The sequence below is a fragment of the Pagrus pagrus genome (assembly GCF_965226575.1).
Source record: "Pagrus pagrus genome assembly, chromosome: 5".
NCBI lineage: Eukaryota > Metazoa > Chordata > Actinopteri > Spariformes > Sparidae > Pagrus > Pagrus pagrus.
The window spans coordinates 6,739,368-6,755,479 of NC_140189.1; positions in this window are offsets into that span (position 1 = coordinate 6,739,368).

Here is a 16,112-nt window from a genome sequence, read left to right on the forward strand (position 1 = left end):
TGAAACAAAGACGTAAGAAGACGTAAACAGACAGAGAGGGAGACTGGAATGGGGAGAAAAGGCGTGTTAGTGTCTCGTATCTGCAGAGATTTTCTTATTTTCTCACTTTGTTGCTGCTCGGGACGCTTTACCAACCCAAAATGTGGCTATTTGACGTCCTGGGAATGAGACTCAACAATCAACTGTCTTTGTGGTGCGTTCAGGTACAGCTGGGACAAATCCTACTGATTCTACCTTTAACTTTGATAGTCTTTGAATTATATTAATATGACGTGAGCTTCAGTTAGCTTTGACCACAAATGTCCTTCAGAGGGAGACTTTTTACTCTGATACTCTGAGTACATTTCAGAGCCTGTACTCTATTACTTTTACTGGAGGGAAGAAGTTGAAGCAGTACTTCTACTTTTACCAGAGTCTGTTTTTACACAAGTATCTGAACTTAAACTGGAGGAGAGGATGTGTGGACTTCTGACAGCTCTGCACTGGGTTGTGTCCACTTATTTTTGGCTCAGCTCAACACATAGAAGACGACGTTTGGGTTTAATAAGCAAACAGATTCTGTTCACATGCAGGTTCTTATAAACAGTGAGGAGGTCTGTATGAGGTCTGGACCTGATAGAAAAAAAGAGACACGGTGTTATTAAAGAGGTAAAGAGCAGAATTATCAACAGACGAGCTGCAGTGATGACACCATGTGCAGGATGTGTGGTGGTCGCTCACATACGATTTATGACCTCATTATTGGCTGCTGACACGCAGCCCACGCCCTCTTCAATTAGGAGCCACTCAGCTGGAAAAAGAGAAGGGGGGGATAGAGAGAAGGTGGAAAGATGAGGGGGGGGCGGGGGGGTCCTTCAGCAGCCAGCGAGCTGAAGGTCCCCAGGGCCGTCCCCACGTCCCTCGCCATATGTTTTCACTTAGTCAATCATGTCGACACTTGTGGAACAATCTGCCGGCGACGACCCGACGTCGGGCGTGCTCGCCTTGACACTCTGCATCCGCCATCAGCGCTGCCTCATAAACAAGATTTAATTTCCCCTTTCATCTATTCAAACTGGCGGCGAGGGAAACAGTGTCATTAAACTGTTTCTTGTTTTATCTGACCCCACTGGGAGAGAAAGTTTCCCTCGTAAAGAAAACAGACACACAGACAGACAACACACACATACACACACACACACAATCCAGTTCATTTAAATACTGACTGATTACAGGTACAACTGTTTATTAATTAACTTTCCAAATTACAGAGTAGCAGCCAGACTGTCAAAACAGAACAAATAGGAAACAGTAGAACTGAGAGAGATTGGAAGTGATTGATGAGGAAAAATATTTCATGTGGAAACGAGACTCAGAGGTCCATGAACTGAGCTGAAGATTAAAGTTATGAGAGAAGTCAAATAAAGTGAAGTCACTTTCTATCAACATGCATCCTGAGTGATCTGTGGACAGCTCAACCATTAATATAACCACATATCTCCAGTGACTACACATGATCAAATCTCACTTTCTCACTCTCTATATGCAAAAAACATGTACATCACTGAGACAATCAACCATTTTTACACAAATAAAGAAAGAAGTTCATGTAGAACATTTGCTGAATTTACAAGAAGGAACAAATAATGAAGAATTAGTCAGAGACAGCGTTTCACAAAGTTTATAAAGTGTCTCCTAACTCAACAACTCACTAAACTGAGACATTTGTTAAGGGAGTCTGGGGACTTTCTCCACGGGGACAAAGAAGTAGCCTATACTGGTTACTGTTTAGTGTATTAGTGAAATGTGACATGTTCAGCATCAATAAAATGTTTCTTCTTTCATAAATTGAGTGTAAATGGTGAAATCAGTGTAAACAGTGTGTTCAAACAGCTGCTAAATGTTGGCAGGTAAGACTTTAGCACTTTAGACACAGAAGCAGACAGGCTGGTACAGCCATGCTGCCACAAACTGACACTTTTTACAAGGAGACAAACAACTTCATGTTTTCATTTAATGCTGAATTTACAAGAAGGAGACAATGACTTAGAGTCTGTCGAAGCCGTTTCACAGTTTGTTAAGTTTGTTAAGTTTCTCCTCATGAATCAACTCTTAAAATCACTACATTTGTTAAGGGAGTCTGGTGATATTGTGGTTACTAGTTCAGTGTCTGGATCAGATGAAACAGAAGGTGCATTCACAAACATCTGCTGCTAACATTGACAGGTTAAGAGAGCACAAACATGTAATTTACAGTACAGTGAAGCACCTTCAATGTGGTCCTGGACACGTACGTACACACTGATTGAAGGAATGTGGTCACATGCGACTCAAACCAACTCTGAATGTGGTCTGAGTGAGGACTGGCATGAAACCAGGAGCCTCAGTGCTTAGAGGTTCTTTGTTAATGTGCTGTACGAGATACAGAACACATTCTGGAAGATGAGAGGACGTTATGCAGCTCTAAAAGTCAAAGAATAAACTTCAGGTTTAATCACAAGGGCACGCATGTGGAGGCTGTTACACAATCAGAAGGTCCAAAAGGAAAACAGCCAAAATCTGTAGGTCAGAAGGTCTCGGAGACCTGGAGGATATTTAAAAGGTCTGAGAAGTAAAAAGGGTCAGAACCACTGAGTGCCTGAAGAACAAACAGGTCAGTGCTGCACTGGACGCAGGTAAACTCTATCTTCATGGTGTCAGAGGAAGGTTCAGTTATGGTGGACAAACATTTTATCTCTGGATCAAATCCTTTAATGTAGTTTTATTTCCTCACTCACCTTTTTCTAGAAAAGAATGAGCGTCCCTCTCCACCGTCTGAAAACAAAAACTCTTTCACTCGTCACGTGTTCAGAGTCACAGCTCAGTTTACCTGACGCAGCCGCCCTCCTGAGACGACGGCCTGAGGGAACAAATTACCCCTCTGATGATGACCGCAGGGCTGACGTGATGTGTTTTTTATTTATAGACAGAAAGTGATGAGAGAGCGGAGAGAAAAACACAGAGCGCTCCCAACTAACCTGAGTGAAATGAAGCAGGGACACCAGGGAATGATTGACAACACACACACACACACACACACACACACACACACACAGGACAAGGACAGATGAAATCACTGTGCAGTTAGAGGACATTAACATGCAGAGAGCAGAACGCTGCAGGTGAGCCCGAAGTACCTGAACAGGTAGAGAAGAATTTAAACACAAAAACACTCCTCATACCTTTATTTAAAAGTTCTACTGAGACCAAACATTTCTGTCATTAAGGAGAATCTGCACATTTGTTGCTTCAACATCACAAATCTTTACAGTTCAGTTCGATGTGTTCGAAAACTGGAAAGTACAGAAAATTCATAAAAGAGCCCCAAATAGAAAAAAGCAATTAATTCTGAAACTGTCGAAAAGTTTTTCCTGTTGACAGAGGAGAGCTGTGGTGTGGGCTGAAGAGAAATAATAAAGCTTTTGTACGACAATGGTTACCGTCCACTTTAAACGCAGCACACACCACAGGTGCTGCACAGAGATAAATAATCATGCCACGGTAGCCAGAATGTTCCGATCCAGAGAGTAAATGTGATCAAATTGTTGTTTTGTGTGTTGAAACTGAACAGTTTCCTGATGCGTTGATGTCCGTCGTTGTAAAGACACCCACGGTGTTTGGGCTGAAATACAGAACAACAAGCAGGCTTAAAATACCTGTTTTCGTCGACACAAACTCTGTCCCGAAGTGAAAATATCTGTGGTTTGTAGAAATGTAAAATGAAAACAGGAGCGTGAGAGATGATTTTTTATTCTGCCGACTGGTCAGTCGGCAGAATAAAAAATCATCTCTCACGCTCCTGTTTTCATTCTTCCCGCGACTACTTCTCTCATTTTCCACGAGCAACCAAATGCAACACCGTACGTCATCATTCCCCTTTGATACGAAAAGAAGACAAACAGTGCTGAGGTGAGGTTGCAAATAGAAGCCGCTTCACCACAGGTTCTATTGTGGACATTTAAAACAGGTAGAAATGGTGGCCCTGAGGGTCAAAACACAACAACGCTGAAGAAAACACACTATCATTTCAGAAAATCCACCTCCCACGTTTTCCTTGATCTGAGAGGTTGTTGTGTTCTCTGAAATGTTAGCGTTTTGACCCCCAGAGCCACCGATAAGCTTGATATGGTTCAAGTCCTCACAACTCACAAAACAGCTGCAGTCCTTCAGAGTAACATGAAGGAATTACAGAAACAACACCGACAGTGTTCTGTGATGAAACTGAAAACTGGAAGCGACTGTAAAATCTCAGTGCGTCTCATCTTCCGTCAGCTCTTCACCGCCTCCTGATAATCCTCATGTGACCTTTGACCTCCGCTATAACGACGACCTCAGAGGAAGGAAAGACTGAGCGGGGATCCGTCACTGCGCTAATCTGATTATAACCTCGCTGACATTACGATAATCAGATTAAAGACTTTACACAGCTACACTCTGAGTTTCTGTTTAATCTGGTTCAAATCTAATTATTACTGTGTGTGCAAATGAGCCCACTGTCAGGGTCACCAGTTGAAACATATAAACTACAAATGAAATTAAATTAAACTTTTGAACAGACTGTAAGTCAAATTTGAGAGAATTTGGAATATTAATAGTGAATTAACATGATATTAACACATGAAAGCAGAGCAGAGGGAGCGGATAATCACTCCCACACTGAGAGAGATTGTATCTGGAGTCACAGTCAGAAGTTCCTCTGATGTTCAGTCTCTTTAAGCTTTAACTCTGGGTTTTGTTTTAAAGAGAAGAAGAAGAAGAAGAAGAAGAAGACGGTGAAGAGAGTTGATCTCAGAGTCTGGAGTTTAAATGAAGAACTCAGCAGAAGCAACGTGACATGAAGAAGACAAAGAGTTTGTGCTTGATAAACCTCGGAAGAACAAGGAGGAAATAACCCAAATTCTCACATGTCCTGGAAAACCCTGAAAAACTGGGAGTTATTTTAAAATTCATTCAAATTTTTTACTTGTTCCAAACAACAAAAGAGACAAGAACAAATACAGAAGAACAAACACCAAAATCCAGTTTCTGTGACCCACCAGAGCAACAAATGCTCAAATAAAATGACAAATCACAAAGTTAAAGACAACAAAAAAAGCTCAGGGTGTACAGCTGTCCTCTGAAGCAAACCTCAGTATTGATTGGCTGGATTCATTCCTGTGGTTCAGGATTAAGCAGCAGCGACAGCAAGGCTCAGCTAAAGAGTTTTGAGTTACTCAAACATGTTTGATATTTGTGTGAATGTGGACGTCGAGATCATATGTGTGAGTAGATGAAGTATGAGATGCCGAATAGATGAACACATAAAATGCATCAGTATTTGATCCACTCGGTCCAACAACATTTGGAAAGTCTAGAAGAGAAAGTTAGTGATGGGCTAAACTGGAAGTTAGCACTGTTAGCTGCACAAAATGGAAGTTATTCCCAGGATCCAGATCATTTTACACCAGGATGATGGACTTTTTTGTCTTCATGCACCGCAGATCAGTCTCCAGTCTGTGGCTCGGTTCAGGCAGCAAAACACTTGCTGGAGAAAGATTGTGGCCTTGGTTAACAGCCTAGTCACCAGAATAAAATGTTGGCGTTACACCTGTCTGTAAACCACTGATACAATAAGGCCCTGTGCTTCAGAGTCAAAGCTGTAGTCGCCCCACTTCTTAAAAGTCAGAATCAGGGGGTGGTTGGATGGATCATACACTGGACTCTCCCTCTGCAAACCAGGGGTTGCTTCCCAGGTTTTACCAAGAGCCAAAATGGACTTCAGTGGTACAAAAACCACTTGGCGATGGTCTAACTTCCAGTGAAAAGCAGCCCACAGGTCTCTTTAAAACAAATCTGCTTTTGACGTGAGAATCATCGCTGTCCTTCAAAATACCAACCGGTGTGACTTGAACAGCAGCCGACAAGGGTGCACCATCTCCTGCACCTCCAGATGTGACAGCTAAACATAATATGAACTTGATATGCTGCCTTTCATTCAAATGTCAACCTTGGACATATCTGTGGTTTGCAGAACTTACAAGCTCAGTGAGACGGTTAGCTAGCTAGAGACCACGCTTCCTGTTTCAAAGTCGGGCATTTTAATCAACCATGATCGGTTAACTGACAACATGTCCTTGTCACAAAATGTATTTACCGTTGCTGCACATAAGATTCATATATTATTGGGGACACAGGCAGATATCTCACATTTGGTCAAATTAATGTAATCTTGTAATCTTTGTAATCTGGATGAACTGTCCCTTAAAGGTATAGTTGGTAATCCTGTTCTGAAACACTTCTTTTTATACTGGGTGAAATGGTCTTCCCACCCTGAGAGTAGTCCATACATAATGTGTTCAGAAAAAGGAACAAAATAAATCAGACCTCTGTGGCAGCTGCAGGCCTGTAAAAACTGACCAATCCCTCCCTCTCGGTCCGAGTTGAAGGAACCAATCAGATGCCTTCATGTCTCGTCCTGCCTGCACCCTCCTCCCTGCGCGCACTCATCACGTGTCACCGTTGCCGGATATATTCAGCACACTGCATATGGAGTTAGCAGGAGATACACACTCCAGGTCAGAAGGTGGCGGTAATGCACACCTAACAGTTGTTTGCCAACAGCCATAAAACAACAGAAGAAGAAGAGTTAGCACAGTTAGCAAGAGAGAACAATGGCAGAGGAAATGCAGCTAAAGTAGCACTTCCAGAAGTGATGCAGAGGTTGCTGTCTTTCTGTTGGACAGGTAATTAGTTGTTTTGCTTCGGGGGGGATTTGTTATTTTCATGAAATATGTAACGTTAGCCAACTTAGCTACTTTTGTAGCTTGTGTTAGCCCAATGCTAACGGCTCTCCTCTGCCCTGCTGACGGACTGTCTGATGCGCGTTCAAGTTTGTGGGGGCGGGGCTTTGGATGGAGCACTGACGGGAGGGGGAGAAGGGGGTGGAGCTTAGACGAGGTGCCACTTTCAAATCTTGCTAGCTCTCCAACATTACCAACTATACCTTTAACATCTCCAACATATCTGTTCTGCTAATTGATGGCTGATAAATAACTTTTTTCAAAACTGTGTTAAAAGTTCGTCACCCGGTCAGAACCTGCAGCTGTGTTTATTCCTACAGTTCATCTAATTGCTTCTATATTCCAGCCTCACTCCGTCTCCCTGAACTCATACATTTTAAATATACCTGTATCTGCAATGAGACTATTGATTTTGCCCACCGTGCTTGCTGGATGTTACTCTCTCTGCTGCTGTTTTAAGTGCTTACTGGTTTTGTGTTTGTGCCTGCAAGTATCAATAAAGTTGGACTGAAACAAACCAGAGAATCTGGTCAGCACGTCTAGTTTGTGCGATTCTGCCCGCAGTAAAAAAAACAAAAACAAAAAAATCTTTACATATATGTTTTAATGAACAAATGGGCAACAAACAGTAGAAGTTGTTGAATCAGAGCTTTGTTGTGTAACCTGGGAGAAGTTAAAACCAGCGAGCGTTTGTGAGAAAATCAGGGGGCGTATCTGTGGAGTCCTCGGGGTGAAGGAGGCGAGCGAGCGGCTGATAAAGTGTCCGAGTACAGAAGAGAGAGAAAAACATCAGCGGATAGACGGACTCCAGCAGCGGCAGGTTGGACCGCTCATTAATTATTAAGCCTAATCAGCACTATTAGTCAACTGTGTGTGTGTGTGTGTGTGTGTGTGTGTGTGTGTGTGTGTGGTTGTGTGTGTTATTGAGTGGTCCAGTTAGACCTCAGGCTGCTCTCCTCCTCTCAGCAGGATGAAATCCGTTTTCCCTGAAGACCTCGTGAACCACAAACACCAGGAAATAACTTTATCCACCACAACAAACAGTGTGTTTCATGCCAGATCATGTTAGAAATACTTTCAACCAGATTCTACTCATATTTTTGTTGGATGTTTTTGTTTTGCGCCCACCCTTTTGAATTTATGATGCCATATCTCAAAATGACAAAGAAATACAAAGATTATATTTATATGGATTTAAAAATGGCTTCCAAATATCTGCCAACTGTAGTGAACACCATACATGAAGATGAATGCATTAAATTGACTGAATAAAAGGAAATATCCTAAAACAAACATATTGAAACTAGTCTCTCCTTTTTGTACACCGGCCTGAAAATGGCCACAATAACAGCAGGGTCCTGGTCTTTACTGAGAGCAAGCCTTCAAACTTACACTCATTCTGAATTTGTGAAGTAAAATCAAAGTAAAGTGGTGCTGAGGGAAGGAAATGTTTTTTAAAAATCCTTTTTGTGTGTTTTTCACTGTTCTGTTTTGTATACAGTGATGCTGGGATCTGAAAACAGTTAACACAGATTGAATCGTCAGGCTTCAAATGATCTGACCTGACTAAGTGAGGATTCAACTGGACTGAGGCCCAGAAAAAAGCAACAGCTCTGCTGAGGGGTTAATTTGATTTTCATTTCAGATGTGTTGCTCTCAGCCCTCATGTAGAGTTGGATGATATTACCAAACTCACCATAACACCGCCTGTAATAGACCTAGAAAGAAATACTCTCAGAGGATTTACACAAATCAAGAAAATCCTCACAAACAACCGAGCAGCATGAACAGCCGGACAAACAGAGGTGAGGACAGGAGGCCACGTGAAGGAAGGAAGGACGCGCCTTAATGCAGCTTACATGCCAGACAACTAGCGATGCAGCAGAGATCCTCTCAGATCCAAAATCGATGCAGGATTGTGTTTAGCAGCGGCTACTTGGTTGGCTAATGAGAGTCAAAAGCTTTGTCACTCAAAGGTCAGTCTCCACGGAGCGCAGAACCAATCTGCCCCGAGGCTTTAATTGGGAGCAGTGGGGCGAGTGATGTTTAACAGCAGCTGCACTAACTCCCATCCAGCTGTTTTACACCTTTATTTCTCCAGAGAGGACGGCTGCCGACCTGCACACCGCTAACAGTCATACAGCATGAGTCCAACACCGGCAGCTGCAGCCACAGCTCTGGATGTCAGTGTTGGTGTGAATATATTTTCCTCTGCTTTCTGACTTTTTGTGGTTTTTAATGCTTTAGAAAAGAACCAGCTAGAGGTGGAGTTTTTGGAAATGGCTGTTTGAAAAGTCTGACAAACTAATTGCACCCTTTTTTATGCTGTAAGATTAAGGAGAGACACTGCAGGCGAATATGGTAACACAATGAAACTTCCCCAGTTTAATACTTACAAGTCAGACGATTATTTTTTGTACCACAAGATCCCACAAGATTTAAATGTCATGTTATGGAGGCAAAATAATCTAAAACCTCTCAGAGCAACACTAACATGCTAAATTGTAATACATGTACATGCTGTATCTTCTGTTTGTACTGTATGTACATGAATTTAATTAATAACATTGTGGTGTGTTCAGACCGAACACAATCTGAATTCTTTGTGCATATAGATCACAAACAAATTGAATACAAAGACAGAAATCCTATCTCGAGTCAGGTGGCATGGATGACACGAAATTCAAGTCATTTGTGTTTTTGCGAGGGTTGTAAAAACTGAACTTTTGCGGGTCTTTGACGAGAGTTGTGTTGGGTGGGGGGAGGGACAGCCGAGTCTCTGCTCTGAGTTGGCCTCTCTGGGGAACGGAGTCAGGTGAAGAGCCAGATCTTCTGGAGGAATAAACACCTGGAGTCACATCAGATTCTGCTCTGATCCGGAGCTGTTTACTGACGGGAGGAGAGCTCAGAGATTACTTTTTAACTTCTTGGATTAAAAAGTATCTTCACTCCTATCTATCAACCTGACCGCAGCAGTGATCGTGGAGGTGACCTCCACTGTTTTTACTATTTACTATAGACCAAACAATTCATCTTTAAATGTAGAAAATAATCTGCAGAGTACTCTGCAACAAAAATAATATTAAACTACAGCCGGAGAGACTGAATGTGACAAAGACGAAGATTTGTTTCCACAGAACATGTTTCCTCTTCTTCTCCTTACTGGTCGTCTTTCTGTGGGACTTCTTTGTTGGTTCTGGTCGCTGCAGGAGGACTCACCTCTGCAGGAGGACTCACCTCTGCACTTCTGACTGCTCTGTGTGTTAAAGTTTCCTCTCTGCTGGTGTGTCCTTGTTTTAAAACTCAAGTGTTCTTCAGAAGAGAAATCACAGAGACGGCGTGAAAGCTGAAAACGCCGCAGCTCTCTTCATTTTCTCTCGAACGTCGGACGGTGTTGAACTGCAGCGAGAAGGACAAGTGCTTTTCACTGAACGATTTTCAAGGGAACTTTCACATCCTTAATTAAATTTTCACATAGCGATCACTTTTTACCATCAGTGCACAAAAACTGAGGAGCTGATTTGAAATGTTCATAGTCTGTTGATGTATTAAAGTACTTTGACTCTGCAATAAGAGTCTGTAAGTGCTCACATTACTGCATATGTATTTTACATTCACTTTACAAAGGAGGGAACAACTCACCTCCAAAATGAGTAGTGACGAATTTATGAATCCCTAGTGCAACCAAATCCTGATGACCTGGACTTTCTGACAGAGAGCAGCACAGTTATGTTGACTTTGATACTGTGTTTGCCCTTCTCTTACTCTACATGTCAATAAATAGCAAAGAGGAGACTTTAAGGGAACCAAAAGCCAGAATAATAAAATAAAAATGAATAAATACCTGCCCTGTAATTAACCAGCAGCAAAAAGTAACTTTGAAATAGTTTTCAAAGAGCTGTGAAGTCAATTAAACGAAGATAAATAAAAATGTACCTTCAGTGTTACTACAGTAGAACAACAGGTGTGATTAATAACAGAAAAAAACAAACGCTGTTTAAGAACCTTTTGAAGATGGTTGAAAAAAAGGTGTTTTAGTCAATAAAACACAAAAAGAGAAATTCTTTGAACTGCTTCTGTTCAGGTGAGATTAAACTCAAAAACAACAACTTTACTTCGACACAATAAAGACAAATAAATACCATAAAAACAACAAGGTTGGAGCAGAAAAGACTGCACAGTTGGATGTTTGATAGACTGGGAGGCTCCCAGTGTGTGACTTTACACGGACGTGTGTGTGCATCAGGGAAGCAGTGAAGCTTCCCCGCAGAAATCAGTGTTAAAGAAATGAAGTTCCACCCTGACGGGCAGATAATCAGACACACGGAGTTCATCTCAGATGGAACTGAACTGAAGAAGTGAAGTGAGAATCACTTTCCTTCACATGTCAGAGCCAAAACCCCTCATATCTCCACCGTGCCCCTCTGTCTGGAAGAAAGTCATTCAGACTAAAGTCAAATTAAAGATACTTTGTGAAGTAAAAGTTAACATCTTTCTTTTAGTCACAAGCCTCCAAATGCAACTGTTGATGTTTTAAAGACAGCAAGAAACAGACTCTTCACTTCCTTAATAGTGTCTGGTTACAAAACACACAATATGTGATTTTTGCTGCGATGAAACAGGTTGAAAGATGTTTGCCGAGTGTTTTGATAGACTGGGGCAGAGTGCAGTGTCAGGTGCAGATCCAGAACTTCAGGAGGAATAAACAACTGAGTTTCATCAGATTCTGCTCTGATCCGGAGCTGTTTACCGACAGGAGGAGAGCTCAGAGATGACTTTTTAACTTGTGGGATTAAAAAGTGGATTTATCTTCTCTCCTGTTCATCAACCTGACTGCAGCAGTGATCCGGAGGTGACCTCCATTGTCGGGTGTTTCTGTTCTGTAATGTTGGCTGCTGACTGGAGCTGGAGGGGAAATGGACTTTACTTCATGAACGTAACGTTACAGAGAGGAGACAGAACCAGAACCAGAGCCAGAGTCTCTGCTGAGTGCTGAGTTCAGTGAGTGGTTGACCTGAATTTGAACACACAAATACCCTGGGTGCATGCCATGGCTTGCTAGCTTACAGCAAATGTGCAGTAAGATAATCTAGCTGTTTGGTTTAATAAACACAAATGATCCCAGTCTAACTCGCATGTGTAACCTAAGGTGAAAATGCTGGTGGTGAACAAACCATTAAAAAACCACCACTGCTGTTGAAAATGTAGTTTCCACCTAGTATCTGACTCTTCAGCCGCTGATTCCCCCGCTATGTTCACCAGCTGAACTCAAACTGTTTGTCTGCTGTTAGCTGTGAAACCCTCTGTACACTACCTGTCCAGCAGCTGAGACTGAACCAAGCATGACATGTTCACCAAAACTAAAACCTGTTGATGAGAGAGGCTAAAAATGCAACATAAAGAAGTTCTCCTACTTTCTTTAGAAGGATTACAACTTTATTTCTTAACTTTGCTGCCTCTGACGCCTCAGTGGTGTTACCAAAGTTAGTTTCTGTTCAGTCTACAGCAGAGGATCAACATATAATCTTCATTATTAATGCATTGAACCTGTTTCCACTGTTCTGCTCTGATCTCAGGTCAGTCCTGCTGTCTGCTGGACCACACAACGCCGCCACGCTCAGCCGTGTCTCATCCACTGCGCTGACACCCAGCCGGCCGTTTAACTCCATATCCACACGGTGGCGGTGGTCCGGAGCGCTAACACGCCTGGCCGAACCAGCCTCCGGCCTGTCAGCTCGGCAGCGTCGGCGATGGTGGCAGCGTTGGAGCGGGAAGCAAGTTAACGCCTTAATCCAAATGGTGGATCCAACCAGGGGCGGCGCAGCCACGCGTGCAGCAGCCGGTTAGACTCCTCGCAATCTGCAAGGGGCGAGGTGTTCAATTCCAGCGTCGAGAGGGGCCGAGAGGCGTATCTGATGACGGATTCGATTCTGTAACCCCCCTGTGCTGTAAGAGCGAGAGGGCGACAGCGGCGGTGACGGCGACGAGCTGCGAGGCATCAGGCAGAGTCAACCACCGTGCAGCAGCTCTCATTTCTCCACTCAGAAATGGAGAGTGGCTGGGTGGAGGTGTCGGGTGGGGGCTGCAGTGGGTGATGGGTGGAGGGGTTGCGATGGGTGCCTGGTGCCCCCCCACCATCAATAAGCCCCTGGCTGGATGTCACACTCCAACCCCCCCCCCCCCCTCCTCGCTCTCTCTGCGCTCACTCATCACCGCTTATCACTGAAATGCAGCCCGGCGCTGTGCCGCTCCGCCACACACACACACACACACACACACACACACACACACACACAGCTCACCCACACTCATATATACACAAACACACACTTACTATCTTATTCACACACAAATACTCAGAGTTGCCATACAAATTCACCAACAGATATTCACAGAATCATGCATCTCCTTACGTATTATCTGACATGCACACACACACACACACACACATTTAAATGCACAAACACACTTTTCCATTCATACACACACTGATACAGTTTGCTATGTAAGCAGCAACACTCTTACTGCCTTGCATACATAAATTACACACAAACTCTGACATGTACGTACTATCACTTTGCTGTGAATACACTTGTGAGGACCGTCAGTGATATGAAGCCATTTTAGTGGCAGTTCAGACTTGGTAGCAACATCCGTCCTGACCAATCAGATCACAGGCGGACAGCTCTAATTCTGTCAGTTCACACCTGACGTTAACAGCGTCTGAGTGACCACTTCCCTGCTCTATATCCAAATAAACACGCCCATCACTGGGACATAAAATATCTTGTTACTTGTCTGTTTATTCTTCTGTTAGATCAGTCTAATAGCTCGCTGCTCATTCAAAAGTGTTGCTATGTTGGCGTAACCATGATGATACAGAATGTTAATACTGACAACAAATTCTCTTTAAAAAAGAATATAATTTATTTGAGCCGCAGTTTAACAACTTAATTATTATGAATGTTTAGACGATTAGATAAAGATTACCAATATGATTTAATGTCACAACCACAGAATTAAAAATGGGAATCTTTTCACTTCTCTGCTCCCTGACTCTGAAGTGTCCTGATTGGCTGCAGGTATTATTCTGATCTGAAATCACACTCGACATGTCTGTTACATAAAGACATTATGTAACACAGGTTGTTGGAGAGTCTGTATTTTTAAAAGGTGTGTGTGTGTGTGTGTGTGTGTGTGTGTGTGTGTGTGTGTGTGTGAGAGAGAGAGAGAGAGAGAGAGAGCTGTCGAAGCAGCATTCCCCATCACTGATCACTGAAAAAACAGAGATAATCTGGCTGCTAGCTCCTAAAAGAGTCTGCAGAGACAAGTAAGCACGCTGATGTATCTTCGTCCAGGATACGTTGGCATCCATCATGACTCCCACGTATTTGTATGAAGGTATTGTTTCATTTCTACGTTGTGAATTGTCCCTGGAGGCAGCTGACAGTCGGGAGCCCAAAATAGTTTCCTGTGTCTTGTTAGTGTTTTGTCTTATCATTCAATTAGCGAGTCAGCTCATGTTGGTACAGTCTGCGGTCATCAGTCAGTCGCCAGAGATAGTAAGGTATTTTAAAAAGAAACTGGTGGGGCACACTGGTGGTGAGCTAATGAGTCCTCGAGGTGCTCCAGCACTGGCCCTGATCTCAGAGAACAGTGTATTATTGACTTTAACTAGCTGTGTTCTGTTTGCTGTACCAGCGGAGGAGGTTTGGACCGAGCTGTAACTGAATCATTTTTGACAGCAGTAAATCTGTCTGGATTGTGTTAAAAGCAGATCCAGAAAAAAAAAAGCGCTCTGGCTGATGTTTACGGTTCGTCCAGGTGTTTGGAGAACAGACGAGTGTCCTGTGCTGCGACCTTGCTTTGTAGGCAAACTGAAAGTGAAACTGAGACATGCGCTTACTGAAGAGAGGAGGTTCAGTCAGTGTTCGTCTTAAATGTGTCGTCAGAGTCCAAACAGGTGAACAGATGTCAGGTAAGATGACAGATTAACATCAGGAACACACGACGAGTCAGCTGAAGGTAAGAGGAGAATTTACTGCAGCAGACAACAGCTACAGAAAACAGTCTGTACGGCTGATGGATGATGGATGATGGCAGAGCAGGTGTGCAGGCAGGTAAATGAGTCTGAAGTTGGACTATATTGACATCTAGTGGGCAGGTGAGTCATTGCAGTATTGGTGTTGAAGGATTTTCCAGGTACAAGTACATCCTTTAAAGCCGCTGTTCAAAACTCATGTTATGTTTTTAAAATTTCTGACTTTTGAAACCTGTTTTCGAGCCCAGCTACAAAACATAGTGGCTAAAAACTGAACTCTGCCCTTGAAGCTGCACTGGCAGAAGATGCCGTTTACCTTGATGATGTATGAGAGGTGCACAGGTTCCCACAGAACAAAGCAAGAGCTGGTCCTCAGCAGCTCTTCATCTAACAATGATCTTTCTTCTTCCACTGTTCCTCCCTGCAAACCTAAAATGTGATCCATTCACCAGATAGTGCTGTGACATAAACTACAATAGCTCCACTAACTCTGGGACATGTACTTGAGCACGAGTTGTCCATTTTCTTCAAGACATCACGATGGTGTAATAGTCCTGGACATAATCCGGCTGCTGTCCTCCCGTCGCCCTCCCTGCGACTCCAGTTCAGGTCATAGATGTGGTGTTTCAATTCAGTCAGAGAAACATAGTGCGGGAATGAAAGAGTCACAAAAACATTAAAGAGTTTTGTGTCTTTGTGTGCTGACCCAATGAGTTCAGATAAAGACAGAGCTCTGGATGGTCGTCCGTTGTACCGCAGCATTGAGGCGTGATGAGGTTTCCCTCAGCTGTGTGGACACAAAGAGCTGCAGCACAGTGCACAGAGAATAAGAGCATTATCAGACGCAGTGAGAGTTTAAGTTTCCTCCATGAAAACTGATTTGTGTTGGAGGAGGGAGAGTTCGGACGTTGTGACATTATTAAACTGCTTCGTCCTTCTTTACTTTCGATTGTCTTTCCCACTTCTGTCAGAAGTAGCTTTTTATTTGTCAGTCTTTCACTCTCACACAAAAAATCTCTATTTCATTTTTTATTCCTCACTGTCTGATACAACAAAGCTATTTTGTAAACAGCATCTTGGTGTAGCATGCTAACAGCTGAATGAAGAGACGCATCAGTCAGAATATGAGCTCATTGATATTCGTCTTCAGACTCAAGTGTTCTCTCTTCATTCAGCCGATGGTTTAAATGTTAAAAATAGTTATTGAATGTTTATTTAATTTAATATTTTAATATAGTTTCTTATCAGGGAGCAGCGGCAGGAAATGCAGAGCG